This window comes from Salvelinus sp. IW2-2015, unplaced genomic scaffold (assembly GCF_002910315.2).
Source record: "Salvelinus sp. IW2-2015 unplaced genomic scaffold, ASM291031v2 Un_scaffold4553, whole genome shotgun sequence".
Classification (NCBI taxonomy): domain Eukaryota; kingdom Metazoa; phylum Chordata; class Actinopteri; order Salmoniformes; family Salmonidae; genus Salvelinus; species Salvelinus sp. IW2-2015.
This window is the reverse complement of record NW_019945823.1, coordinates 22,098-35,392: the sequence shown is the minus strand read 5'-3', so window position 1 is coordinate 35,392 and position 13,295 is coordinate 22,098. Positions and strand designations below refer to the sequence as shown.

Sequence of the window (13,295 nt, the reverse complement as noted above, 5' to 3'; positions counted from 1 at the left end):
TTCGACCCATAGGACACATACAGAGCTTTAAACTGATCTGAGAAACAGAGCCTCGTTTTCAGACCTTCGCAGTTCCTGTCATGGATATTGCGCAGAAAGATTTCTGGTTCAACCCACAGACATAATTCAAAACGGTTTTAGAAACTAGAGATTGTTTTCTATCCAATAGTAATAATAATATGCATATTGTACGAGCAAGAATTGAGTACGAGGCAGTTTAATTTGGGAACGATAAATGTCCAAGTTGAAACAGCACCCCTGTAGTGTTCAAGAGAGTTTTAATGCAACCGCTGTGTTAGATTTTTTTAAATAACCTTATTACGACATACAGCTTACGTTATAGCGAAACAGCGCCCGAAATCTGGGCGGAATATAGTCTAAACATTTTTCGATAGAAATAACGAAATAATATCATAAATGGTTCCTACTATTTGATGAGCTTCCATCAGAATTCTTGTACACGTTGTGCCTATTGTCCAGAATAATCGTTGTTTGGTTAGAATGCCCTCTTTCTGTAGAATTAGCAGCCAACGCTAGCCATGTGGCGCAGCAGTGTCCAACGCACCATAACGCAAAACAAAGAAATTTCAAGAAATCGCAATCAACTGATTTAAACTGCTATAAGTCGGTTTAATATAACTGTTATGATGTTTTTAAAACATATATCGAATAAAATCAGAGCCGGAATATCTAACGCCTATAACGACAGCTTTCAGAACGCAATCCTGAGGCTGTCTCGCGCCAAGACGAACGGATGAAAAGACCAGACCTTCCGTTCCAAGACGTCTTGTTCGGCCTCAGATCTAGCTAGACACCCCATTCCAACTCTCACTGCCTACTGACATCTAGTGGAAGGCGTATGCAGTGCATGTAGACCCATAGATTCCATGAAATTAATAAACTGACCCTGGAACAGAGCCCTCGATTTCAGATTTCTCACTTCCTGACAGGAAGGATCTTGTTTCTCAGGCTACATATGTTAATATGGGCTATTTTTAGCACTTTTCTGGGTTGCTTGATTGTTTTTAATGCTCTACTGGGAAGCTTATCAGAGGTAGACTTACTCATGTTATTTACATTGGAGCTGATAGTACAGGGTGAGCTGCATTTTACATTTACATTTAAGTCATTTAGCAGACGCTCTTATCCAGAGCGACTTACAAATTGGGCATAAAGTGGTCTTCCTACTATTGCACACCACCTTAGTGCTAACAGTGTAACTCTGGTCTATAGGCTCATGATTACTGCTTACAATAGTAACTCCAGCAGAGCTACAGTGGACCTGAAATTATTGGAAATTTTTTGGAGTCTTTTCACGCTAAAATCAGTTCTTTAAAATCAATTTTCAAATGTTCCGAGCTAACCCTCCTGATGAGATGAAGGGGAGAGAGAGAAGAGAGGGGAGAGAGAGAAGAGAGGGGAGAGAGAGAAGAGAGGGGAGAGAGAGAAGAGAGGGGAGAGAGAGAAGAGAGAGTTTGAAGGACCAAAGCAGCTTTTTTTCATCAATGKCAAAATCATTACTGTGTAGCARTGAAKKACCTTACTGTAATAGAGTTCTATTAAATAGGGCAAAAATTGCTTTTTGGCAAAAAACTTTCTCAAGCAAGAATTTAGCTATGACTGTCTGGGAGTTGTCTGAGTGGAGATGGGAAACMTGTTATTGGCAGAGAAGTTTGGAAATCTCTTTGATATTGTTTTTTTAACCAATTTACCGCAGGGTGATGTCATCATGGAACGCGAATCTCCCGCCCATGCAAACCTGTTGATTAGAAGCTCCTGTSTACATCGTATTTTCAACTAGAAACTATCAGGAAATAACACATTTTTTCACACTTTACGGTGTTAGTTTCATCAGCKGTTGTACAATATGATACAAAACACAGGAAATTACATTTTGACTGCACCGGGCCTTTACACTAAMCWAAGATAGAAATACATYTCACACCCATTGCAAAACAMAAATAAAGGACATATCAACTGATATTGTCATGGCYCAGCAACTTTACAACAAGCKCTCACAGACACACTGCAGAATCCGACGTTTGAAACTTCTTAAGGATCGGCGTCCCGTCAACGGGACAGTTGTAAATCATTCAACGCATTGTCAAGATCACAGATTTTAAAGAAACAACAAATGTCGGTACATAGAAAGAAGTGTCTTATATCGGCTGAAAGCTTAAATTCGTATTAATATAACTACACTGTCCAATTTAAAGTAGCTATTACTGCGAAAAAATACCATGCTATTGTTTGAGGAGAGCTCCTAGCAAACAAAACAGTTTTTTCACCGCGATAGGTTTGATAAATTCACCTGTGAAGGTGAAATGTGTACTTACATTCTGAAATCTTGCTCTGATTTATCATCCAAAGGGTCCCAGAGATAACATGAAGTGGCGTCTTGTTAGATAAAAAAAAAATCGTATCCTAAAAAGGTCCATAAAGCATGCACGATTGATTTTGTATCTCCACTCGTTCAATTTGCAAAGAAAGGAATCTGTGAAAATCTCACCCTAAGCGTTGTTTCTCAACGAGTCAAATCACGTCTATTCCTCAGAGATCCTAGAAGGTAACAAGACTTCACTATTTCATTAGGGGTGTAGTATATCCTATAGGACTCCATATTTGGTCAGAGAGCGACGACTTCATGGCACACAGATGACGAGGGTGGCCATCTCTTGAATGACTGTATCTTTGTCAAATAATCACCAATCGGGGTCAAACAAAGCTAGCTAGATAGCCAATGGGCTGGGCTTTAYGGGAGTCAATGTAGTTTCTAACCTTGTACAACAGCATGCCTTTTCATTTTGGACAAATATTACAAGGATATTCAGAGTTATGAAGTTATGAAAACTGGTTGTTTTGCAAATGTTGAACTTATAGTATGGCTACAAAAAGTATTGAGGATCCAAGTTATCCATCTGAAACTTTGCACATACACTGCTGCCATCTTGTGGACACTATCGGAGTTACAACCAGAGTGATGGCTATAACAGAGACATTTCTCTTGCATTTCAAAGATGGTGGTAAAAAAACACAGGTTGGTTTTTTACTTTGTATTTTCTTCTACCAGATCTATTGTGTTATATTCTCCTAAATTCAATTCACATTTCCACAAACTTCAAAGTGTTTCCTTTCAAATGGTACCAAAAATATTTATATCCTTGCTTCAGGCCCTGAGCTACAGGCAGTTAGATTTGGGTATGTCATTTAGGCGAAAATGGAAAAAAACAGGGCTATCCCGAAGAATATTTATTAATTTTAAACGGCCCATTTTTGAAGGTTAAGTTTAGGGTTAAAGGAGTAGTTCACTATTTTACAACTTGATGTTATCAACTTGATGTTTCATCCTGAAAATCGTCTATTAGCCAGGAGAAACTGAAATCCGCGACTACATTTTATTTTGACTACCTTTAGAATCTTCAGCTAACTTTAGCCATCACTAGCTAAAAATCAATGGAAGTGATCGGGACATGTGAGCATGTTTTAAAAAATAATGTCCAAATGCCCTGAAATCAACTCCTTATTTGGGTTGATGCTACTTAAAGGTGATTTGGCCATTAAAAAAAACATGCTCACATGCCCCCATCACTTCCAGTGATTTTTAGCTAGCATTGACTAAAGTTTGTAATGGACAGTTTTTCCTGGTCCTTAGACTTTCAGGGTGAGGAACCACATAACATGAAGTTGTAAAATAGTGAACGACTCCTTTAAGGTTTGGGTTAAAACCAGAAAAAAAGGGGTGAATAGCACATGGATCGAACACGCCCTTGGAGCCGGATCTCAGTCTTACTCACATCCACCATCCCCGTCCACAACCCCCTAGGAAAACCCAAGCCTACTTGATGGTAATAGCGCTCATGGTTGCTCCTAGTGGCAGATTTTGAAGAAGGCATCTCCCGACGTTCTGGGACCTGGATGGACTTAATTAAAACATTTATTTTGACATGTTTAATGGAAAATGCTTACTTGAATGTTAGCTGAATATTACTTGAATTKAAGCTTTGTTTGATTTGTCTTAATCTCATAGCAATATGTCTTAATTGAACACACAGTAACACGTGTTTTGGCTTGCACCTTAAACAGTAGCAGGTAGCCTAGTGGTTAGAGCGGGTGACTTGTAACCGAAAGGTTGCAAGATCAAATCCCTGAGCTGACAAGGTAAAATTCTGTCATTCTGTCCCTGAACAAGGCAGTTAACTCAACTTTAAACCTTCTAAACTTGTCAAACAAAAACAACCCTCAGTTATTACTCATTGTCTATATCTACAGGGGGAAAGGGAAGCTCCTCCAGCTTCAGTTATTACTCATCGTCTATATCTACAGGGGGAAAAGGGAAGCTCCTCCAGCTTCAGTTATTACTCATCGTCTATATCTACAGGGGGGAAAGGGAAGCTCCTCCAGCTTCAGTTATTACTCATCGTCTATATCTACAGGGGGGAAAGGGAAGCTCCTCCAGCTTCAGTTATTACTCATTGTCTATATCTACAGGGGGGAAAGGGAAGCTCCTCCAGCTTCAGTTATTACTCATCGTCTATATCTACAGGGGGAAAGGGAAGCTCATCCAGCTTCGGCAGCTCACCATCCTCTTGAAGAGCATTAAACATGATTGTTGCTGAGACCTTATTAGACAGGGAGAATAGCCTTACAGCGTGTTAGATAGCCTTACAGCGTGCTAGATAGCCTTACAGCGTGTTAGATAGCCTTAGAGCGTGTTAGATAGCCTTACAGCGTGTTAGATAGCCTTACAGCGTGCTAGATAGCCTTGCAGCGTGTTAGATAGCCTTAGAGCGTGTTAGATAGCCTTACAGCATGTTAATACAATTATGCAGACTAGGCAAAAAAAACACGCTGCAGCCCATTGGGCAATTTGTGATCCCCAACTTCCAAACAGGGATTCCAACCAAGTTGCAAGCGTCCACTCTAGTTGTGGGGAATTATTTTTAGCAACAGTGGCAATGTATTGGGCAAGATCAGTCATTTTAGAAGAGCGACCTGGGACAAAAGTACAACATTCATTGCCAATGATCGCACAAGTGCCCCCTTGAGCTGCCAAAAGATAGTCAAGAGCCTCTCTGTTTTGAACAGTCAATTCAGCCAATTCTTTTAGTTCCCCGTTCAATTGTTCCAGGGCATTTCGAGTTGCATTGCCAATTTTCTCTACGTGTCTAGAGATATCACGAATTTGGTGTATGGCACCTGCAACTCCATACCCAGGGAAAAACTCGTCAAAGAACCTGGAGGCAGGTGCCTGAGTGTGAGTGAAGTCAGCCAGAGACCTCTTATCTCTCCTCATTCCAGGAGGTCTGTAGTGTCTAAAGAGAGCCTTCAGATTCTTGTCATTGTTTTGAACGGTTCTCATTGCTGTCACCACAAACCCAACAGTACAAGTACCTCCCCAGTTCAGGGGAAGGCTATAGTAAGCCGTCTTACCACACAACCAGTAGGTGCCATTAGGGGCTCCTCTCAGAGTTGTTCTATGTTTGTCAAACCAAATTGTAAACGGTTCCTTATCAGTCTGACCATTCTCCTGTATCACCTTTAAATTGCAAGCATTTGATCCATTAATATTCATTGTACAATTACATTTGAATTCACCCAAATAGTGATCTCCATATCCTCTAATACACCAAGGGGCAGTCATCACCCMAGCCACTGAAATGGGYGGGAGTGAAACATTATCTGGTCTCAYATAACAGAATATATTGGGTTGATTATATACCTTAACATTGTTGGTCATAGTATAAAAAGGTATTTTTCCTGCCAATGCTATAGTAAAGTTMACCCCTATYGGGACTCCTAAAAGGGGGAAGCCTGCCCCTACCTTCACCGGACTCAACCCACACACCCAACAGTCCTTTCCTTTGGAGGTCAGGTTGGCAACCATTTGTGCTCTAGATAAGAACAAATTGTCSTCATGGTTGTGAGGGCCCAGCAGRRCTCTCCTTCTACGGTGACCATCTACTTCTGGGCCACTGCTCCAGGCCTGTGTTKGCCCCTTTGGCTCAGGACTCATTTGACCCTCTGTCAGGTTTCCTACAAGAAGACAGCCTACTGTTCCTATTAGCATTCCTGTGCTAATGCAGAGGAGGGCCACACGGCAGCGCCGGAACTGGCGAATCCTCATCTTCTCCTGGATCAGGAACTCGTCTGCAGGGCGACACGTGGATCCAGGTATCTCTCTCAGCAACCTTCACCGCAGTGGGGGGGGTCTGAAGAACTTGATATCAACGGGGGTCCTTCCAACTCTTTCTCCTGAAGTCTTTGACCACCACGGAATCACCTGGGTTCAAACAGCGCTCCGCTCCACCTGCTAAGTTCGGCAAAGACGCCTTCACCCGTGGGAAAAGAGTCTTAAGAACACCGTTAAGGGAGACACAATTCTCTACAATGTCTTCCTCCATTCCTTGCAGGGACAACCTGTTCTGGGGAAAAGGTGTATTAGTCATTAGTCTTAACGGGGTGTCTCTCAAGTCCAATCTAGGGCTACAGTCAACGTCACTGGCTAGGTCACAGKCATGGTCTTCACCGGCATCTGCTGTAGGGAGAAGCGTTGAAGGGTTAAGAATTGTACATTGTTTCAGAGTAACATGGGACATTGTCAACAATATGTTCTGATAGTCTAGGAGTCTCGCACGTGTCAAATGAGACATTTTTTTTTGCTGCCTGTGTAAGGTATTGTTAGAGGAGACATTGCCACAATATTAGAACATGCCAAAACAGCCTCAGTAGTAGCCACTACCGATCTCAAACAGGAAACCATTCCACCTGATCACAGTACCCAGTAATAATAACCAACAGGTCTATATCCCATAATACTGTGTCAGTAGTAGCCACTACCGATCTCAAACAGAAACAATTCCACCTGATCACAGTATCCAGTAATAATAACCAACAGGTCTATATCCCATAATACTGTGTCAAAACTTGACATGAAACAACCTGTTAGTTCCTTACGTCCCTCTTTGCAATCATTGGTTCATTGGTGAAATTAGCATTATGACAATATCTTAATTAAATCATTCAAAAACCTTTATTAATGCAATTGCAGACAGAAGTTTGCAACAGGAACATAGCACGCATGTTTCTGAGTAATTCTGCCTCAAACAAAAGGTCTCCAGTGGTTTAAACCCTAAGTCGCGCCCTGATGACGTCACTGCCGATATCATCATCCTCTACTCCTGAGACCAAAACCATGCCTACGAAGCTGTATAAACAGGCCCTTATTGTTAGCTAAACACTTAACAGTAAATGTCCCCTTCCCCCAAAGTTGACCTATTTGGAATGTTTACCTAGTCTTATCTCCTTCACTCCCCTGCAGAGTTCTGTCTAAGGCCTCTTTATAATGAGGCAGAGAGAGAGAGAACTAAAATACCAAATGTAGAACAATACTAAACTTCTACAATGACTATATCTATTGTTAATCAGTAGTCTAAAACCCTATAAATAAGGAGGGTATTTTAACCCCCCCTTCTATTAATAAAACATAAGCATAATACATTATTCTAATACATCAAACATTTGGGTTTTATGACCCCTGGGTGAACCCGACAAACCCGTCTCTATACAAAGAGTGAGCGGTTCAGTTGGTCCGTCAAGCCCAAGAAAGGGCTAGATATTAATGTTTCTTTCAATTTTAACAATGCCAACTCAGCCTTATCACTCCAGACCACAACTTCACTCGCCTCCATCTTTCTCCCATTAATACAATCTGCAGCGGTTGAACTATCTCTGCATAGTCCTTCAACCACGAACAATAGTAACCAGCACACACCCAACAAAGACATCATGTGCTGCTTGGTGACAGGTTTAGGCAAGCTAATGCCTCTAATCTATCCTCGTGAGATATATTTTTTTGACTGTGAGCAAATCAACAAATCATCAACATATTAACCAAATACTTCCACCGGGGCAACAAAACCTCAAGGTTTCGAGCCATTTCTTGGGCAAAGATGGCAGGTGATTCAACCTAGCCTGAGCATCACGTCCATTTCCATATTTTTTTTACCAAGAAACGTAAACAGGAACAACTCCTGTGACTCTTCAGGGATACTGAAGAAATCATTCACCAAATCAATTACCGAAAAAACACACTACCTGAGCACCTGGAAACATGCTAAAGGTAGCACACAACTACCTGAGACCTGGGATAACATGCTAACAGTGTTAGCACCTGGTGATAACATGCTAACAGTTAGCACCAACTACCTGGAGGCACCTGGGAACATGCTAACAGTGTTAGGCACAAACTACCTGGAGGCACCTGGATAACATGCTAACATGTAGCACCAACTACCTGGAGGCACCTGGGATAACATGCTAACAGTGTTAGCACCAACTACCTGGAGGCACCTGGAGTAACATGCTAACAGTTAGGCACCAACTACCTGGAGGCACCTGGATAACATGCTAACATGTTAGGCACCAACTACCTGGAGGCACCTGATAACATGCTAACAGTGTTAGGCACCAACTACCTGAGGCACCTGGATAACATGCTAACAGTGTTAGCACCAACTACCTGGAGCACCTGATAACATGCTAACGATGTTAGGCACCAACTACCTGGAGCACCTGGATAACATGCTAACAGTGTTAGGCAAACAATACCTGATGCACCTGGGATAACATACAACAGGTAGGCACCAACTACCTGGAGGCACCTGGGATAACATGCTAACAGTGTTAGGCACCTGGGATAACATGCTAACAGTGTTAGGCACCAGGGGTGCTCTAGCATGTACAGCATCATTTACAAGTCTAAGGTCTTGCACAAAACGATAATCACCAGATAGTTTTCCTAACAGATACAATTGGTATGTTACAGGGCGAATTCTGACAGGGAACCAGAACTCTTCTTTCAACTAACGCACTATGAATGGCAATGATACCCTTTTCGGCTTCTTTGCTAAGAGGGTACTGAGCTTTATAAGGCCTTTTGCAATAACCACAACAGGTGCAGCTCCTTTCATGCGTCCATTGTCGGTCTCTGATTGAGCCCACAGTTCTTCAGGTATATCTGTTAGCCAATCAATGTGTGAATTATCTTGTAATAACACAGGCATGCTTTCAACAGGAATTGGTTCTTTCTCTGGTATTGTCATTGCAGTAGCCCAATATGGGGAATAGAGAGTTGCTGTTGAAGCTAACCACCTTCCCTCTTCTTCCAAGGCCACCCAATCAGTTGCTTCCATCACTGTCTTCATCCGATCATCCACATCTTTCCATTGTGTTCCAGGAGCTTTTCATAAGCTACAGTATGTAACAGAACCATACACTTCATACAGGCCATTCTCGGTATCTGTCAGCAGCTACAAAGTCTTCTCCTCTGTATATCCCATCAGTCGGTATTTCAACTTTCTCTTTTTGCTTGGTCCATGTCTGCTGATATTCTGGGTCATCTTCACATGAGGGGACAGCAGCAGTGGAATGGAGGTGTTCAGAAACGTCCCAGTCAGCATGCAACATGGAAGAGAAAGATGCCAGGCATAACAATTCATCAGGAAGAGAAAGATGCCAGGCATAACAATTCATCAGGCAGGGGAAGATGCCAGGCATAACAATTCATCAGGCAGGGAAAGATGCCAGGCATAACAATTCATCAGGCAGGGGAAGATGCCAGGCATAACAATTCATCAGGCAGGGGAAGATGCCAGGCATAGCATTTCATCAGGCAGGGGAAGATGCCAGGCATAACAATTCATCAGGCAGGGGAAGATGCCATGTTCTCTTGATTCAAGTGACAATCCTTCTTCAGTACAGGCTACCATAAGAATATTTTGAAGATAAATACAGAACGCAGAGGACGAGAGGACTAAAAACTAGAGTACTAATGGTCAATAGGGAATTGTCAATGTAAATAGGAGTTGGGTTTCAGTTCACCAGCTGTTTAGAATCTGTGGAATGTCACTCATGAACTCAGAGCTACGTGTGCTCTGTTCTGTACATTGAGTCGGGAGCAGGATACTTGTTATTTGGCCATTGGCCCAGTTGWACTGCAAGGACTTCTGATTGGTCAACCCCAGGCTAGGGTGGGGGGTTATAAATGGCATCCTGTTCCTTTGTTCTGTGGAGAAAAACTGAGGACAGGAGAGACTGAACATCTACCTCCCAGCATAACATCTACGATTTGTCCTTCTCAGATAAATCTATTTTCTCCCACTGATTTGGTTTTGGGTTTGTGTTATTGAAGAATAACATCAACTGCTAACACTACCATTTAAATAATTTTGCACATCAGATCTCTTCCAAGGAGGTTTACAGGGCAGGCAGAGGAGTATAAGTATAAGAATCGATGTCTCCATTTTCCCTCTCCCCAGTCCACGTCCAGGGGAAAGGTCAAACATTCTTCAGAGGGAATTACAGATGCTCCAACTGTATGCATAGTGTTTTTCAAGAGGGTTAAAACTCAAGGGCGCATATTTTCAACACTGAGAATGCTGCCCCCACTTCCAAATGTTTTGTCCACCTGAACTGAACTTGGCCTGGGGTTGACCAATCAGAAGTCCTTGCAGTACAAGTAGTCCTGGCCATTCACCCGGTAATTTCCCACAGTTGTAGCACCTCTAGTTTCTCCCTTTATCCACGCCATCGGGTGCCCCTTGGCCTCTGCTCTACTTCGGCATCGGCCCTCTTCCTCTGGTCTTCTCCTCCTTCTTGCCTCTACTCTGCTCTGCTCTGCCTCTACCTCTACATCGGCCTCTGCCTCTACCTCTGCCTCTACCTCTGCCTACTACTTCGGCCTCTGCCTCTTCTTGCCTCTTCCTCTAACTCTGCCTCTGCTCTGCCTCTACCTCTGCCCCCTCTGCCTCTGCTCTTACTTCGGCTCTACCTCTGCCTCTGCCTCTACCTCGGCTCTGCTCTGCCTCTTCCTCTACTTCGGACTCTCTTCTGCTCTGCCTCTCTCTGCCTCGCTCTGCCTCGGCTCGGCTCTGTGCTTAACTCTGCCTCTTCCTCTACCTCTTCCTCTATCTCTACCTCTACCTCTACCTCTTCCTCTGCCTCTTCCTCTTCCTCTTCCTCTGCCTCTACCTCAGCCTCCTCGGTGTCCCTGATGACCACCAACTCCTCGATATCCTAGTCCTCCTCCTGCAGTGAAGAAAATCAGTTGTGCCATCTGCAGCTTGTCTCCTTCTCTGCTTTTTTTGTAATTTGTCTCTTGGCATGGGTGATGTGTGGCTTCACGTCAGCCAGTGTCTTTGTTTCCCACCCGATATAGGTAGTGGTCAGAGCTGTCTTCAGATCTTGTTTCAGGCCTGTCACCACTGCATGGCATCGCAGACTGCTATACGTGTCTTGGTCGGGTGTCAGACCTGAGTGTTGTAAGATTTTCTCCATTCTCTCCTGGTAGTCATTGTAGCTTTCATAATTCTCAATCGTGGTAGAATGGATATTATGCCAGTCTGTGTATTTGGTGAAGGCAGCCTTCACAGTGGTTAAAAACTGCTGCGAACTGTTCACCCTGGGCCTGAATGTCCCAGTCTCCCTCCACCTTGGTCCATTGGAATTTCAAACAACGGCGGAGAATTTCTTCCATTTCTCGAGTGGTGGGATTCAACATGGTGATCATTGCTCTCACTTCTTCAAATTTCACAACATATTTTGCTGGGTCGGTAACATCCTTCACAATTGCTTTAGTTTCATCAACATGCCACAATCGCTCTATCTCCAGTAGCGCTCCTCCCGCAGGGTTGGGGTAAGCTATCAATGGGAACTGCTTCACCAGGGAGGTACACATGATCATGTTCTCAAGGAAATCTCAGTGTCCGGGGGCATCAATGAACAGCCCTTGTCCATCTCAGCTGTTACCCTCTCAAACTTGTCAATGGATTCTCCTGTCAGTGCTCACTACCTATAGATCAGATGGGCGGTGGTAGACAGAACCCCTAGATAACGTTATAAATCCAAGTCCACAGAATTTTGTGCCGTTCACACAGAACTGGTTTGGGTATTAAATCAGACACGCACCTCTTTCACAGCGGGGCTAGTCCCCTGACAGCTCTCATTCACTCAGTACTTAATACTAATGATATCTATTATTATTCAAATTTCAATCCTTAAAACTTTTGTTTAGCATGTTAAAAAGACTTTAGTTGAATATGTAATTTCCAAACTCACACATCCACATTCACTTAGTGCTCAAACACACCCAGTATTACTCCATTTGTATCTTCAACGGTTCTCTTGCAGCTACCTCCTATGCATATATAATAACACCTTGTGCTATTTACTATTTACTAGTGGCTCTCAGACCACGTAGACACTTCACATCAATGTCTATAGACAACGGGGCTTTTCCTGCCGACGTCTTTAGCCTTCTCTCTAAGACTATGGTATCTTTCCATTTACTTCATTTTTAAGGTTTAGTTTTAATGGTTTTATTTTTTATTTTATTTTTTAAATGTATTTAAATTGACTTACTGAAAATTCAGTAGATGTGTCCCTCTATTGTTCACTGATGAGATGTCTCCTCCTGGGCAGTTCACAGTCAAGGTTTGGTCTGGGCTGGTCCTCGTTGTCTTTTCGTCAGATGAGAAATTCCCTCACGCCTTCCCATAGAATGCGCAGAATCAATCATCCTGTTTGTGATGCCAGAATTGTCGTGGGAAATTACCACCAGGTAGTCAAACTTAAAAGATTGTTTTTTATAAATATATACGGCCAGAGAGGTTTCAACAAACTTAACGCACAAAGTACAAGTCTGACAGGAGCTGTGAAGGGCCAATCCCTTCAGTTCTATACCTCTACCACCACACAACAAAAACTACATGGGCATGGGTAGGTTCCTGCAGGTGACAGGCTGTTATCGCACGGGCTGTTCTGCCAATTGGTCTGATGAGGTCACAGTCACCTGCACAAAGCACAATAGAGTGAGAGAGAACATGCACAATATGTACAATGCAAGGCTATCTCTTCAGACAACAACATTTCCCACCACACTTCCTGTATGGTTAATAATGGCTTGCCATTGGTTACAATGTTGGCAGCTATGGTATACGAGGCGATAGTAGGCCTAGTTGSACAAGGCTATCTAAGTGTGCACATGATGCAAGTAAAAGGTCAATATTAATTATTTCATGAAAACAAAATGTCTGTGATTCAACTAGACTCTCCAGAGTTTTCGTCAACTGATTATAACTAAAACTAATGAGGAAATTACTGAAATGTGACTAAGGTCTTTTGAGACTAAAAATATAAAATAGTTATCAAAATAAATACTTCTGTCAAACAATCTCTGAGACACACACACGACACAACACACACACACACACACCACACACAGCACAGTACACACACAC

General features: G+C 42.8%; 1 long non-coding RNA gene across 1 annotated transcript; it reads right to left on the bottom strand.

The window, feature by feature from the left end:
* Nucleotides 1-3,234: 3,234 nt before the first annotated feature.
* LOC112077424 (uncharacterized) lies at nt 3,235-12,911 on the bottom strand. The gene is made up of 2 exons (XR_011478143.1): nt 12,418-12,911; nt 3,235-6,329 (listed from the first exon to the last, which is right to left on the bottom strand). It is a non-coding gene; the product is annotated as an uncharacterized lncRNA (long non-coding RNA).
* Nucleotides 12,912-13,295: the final 384 nt, after the last annotated feature.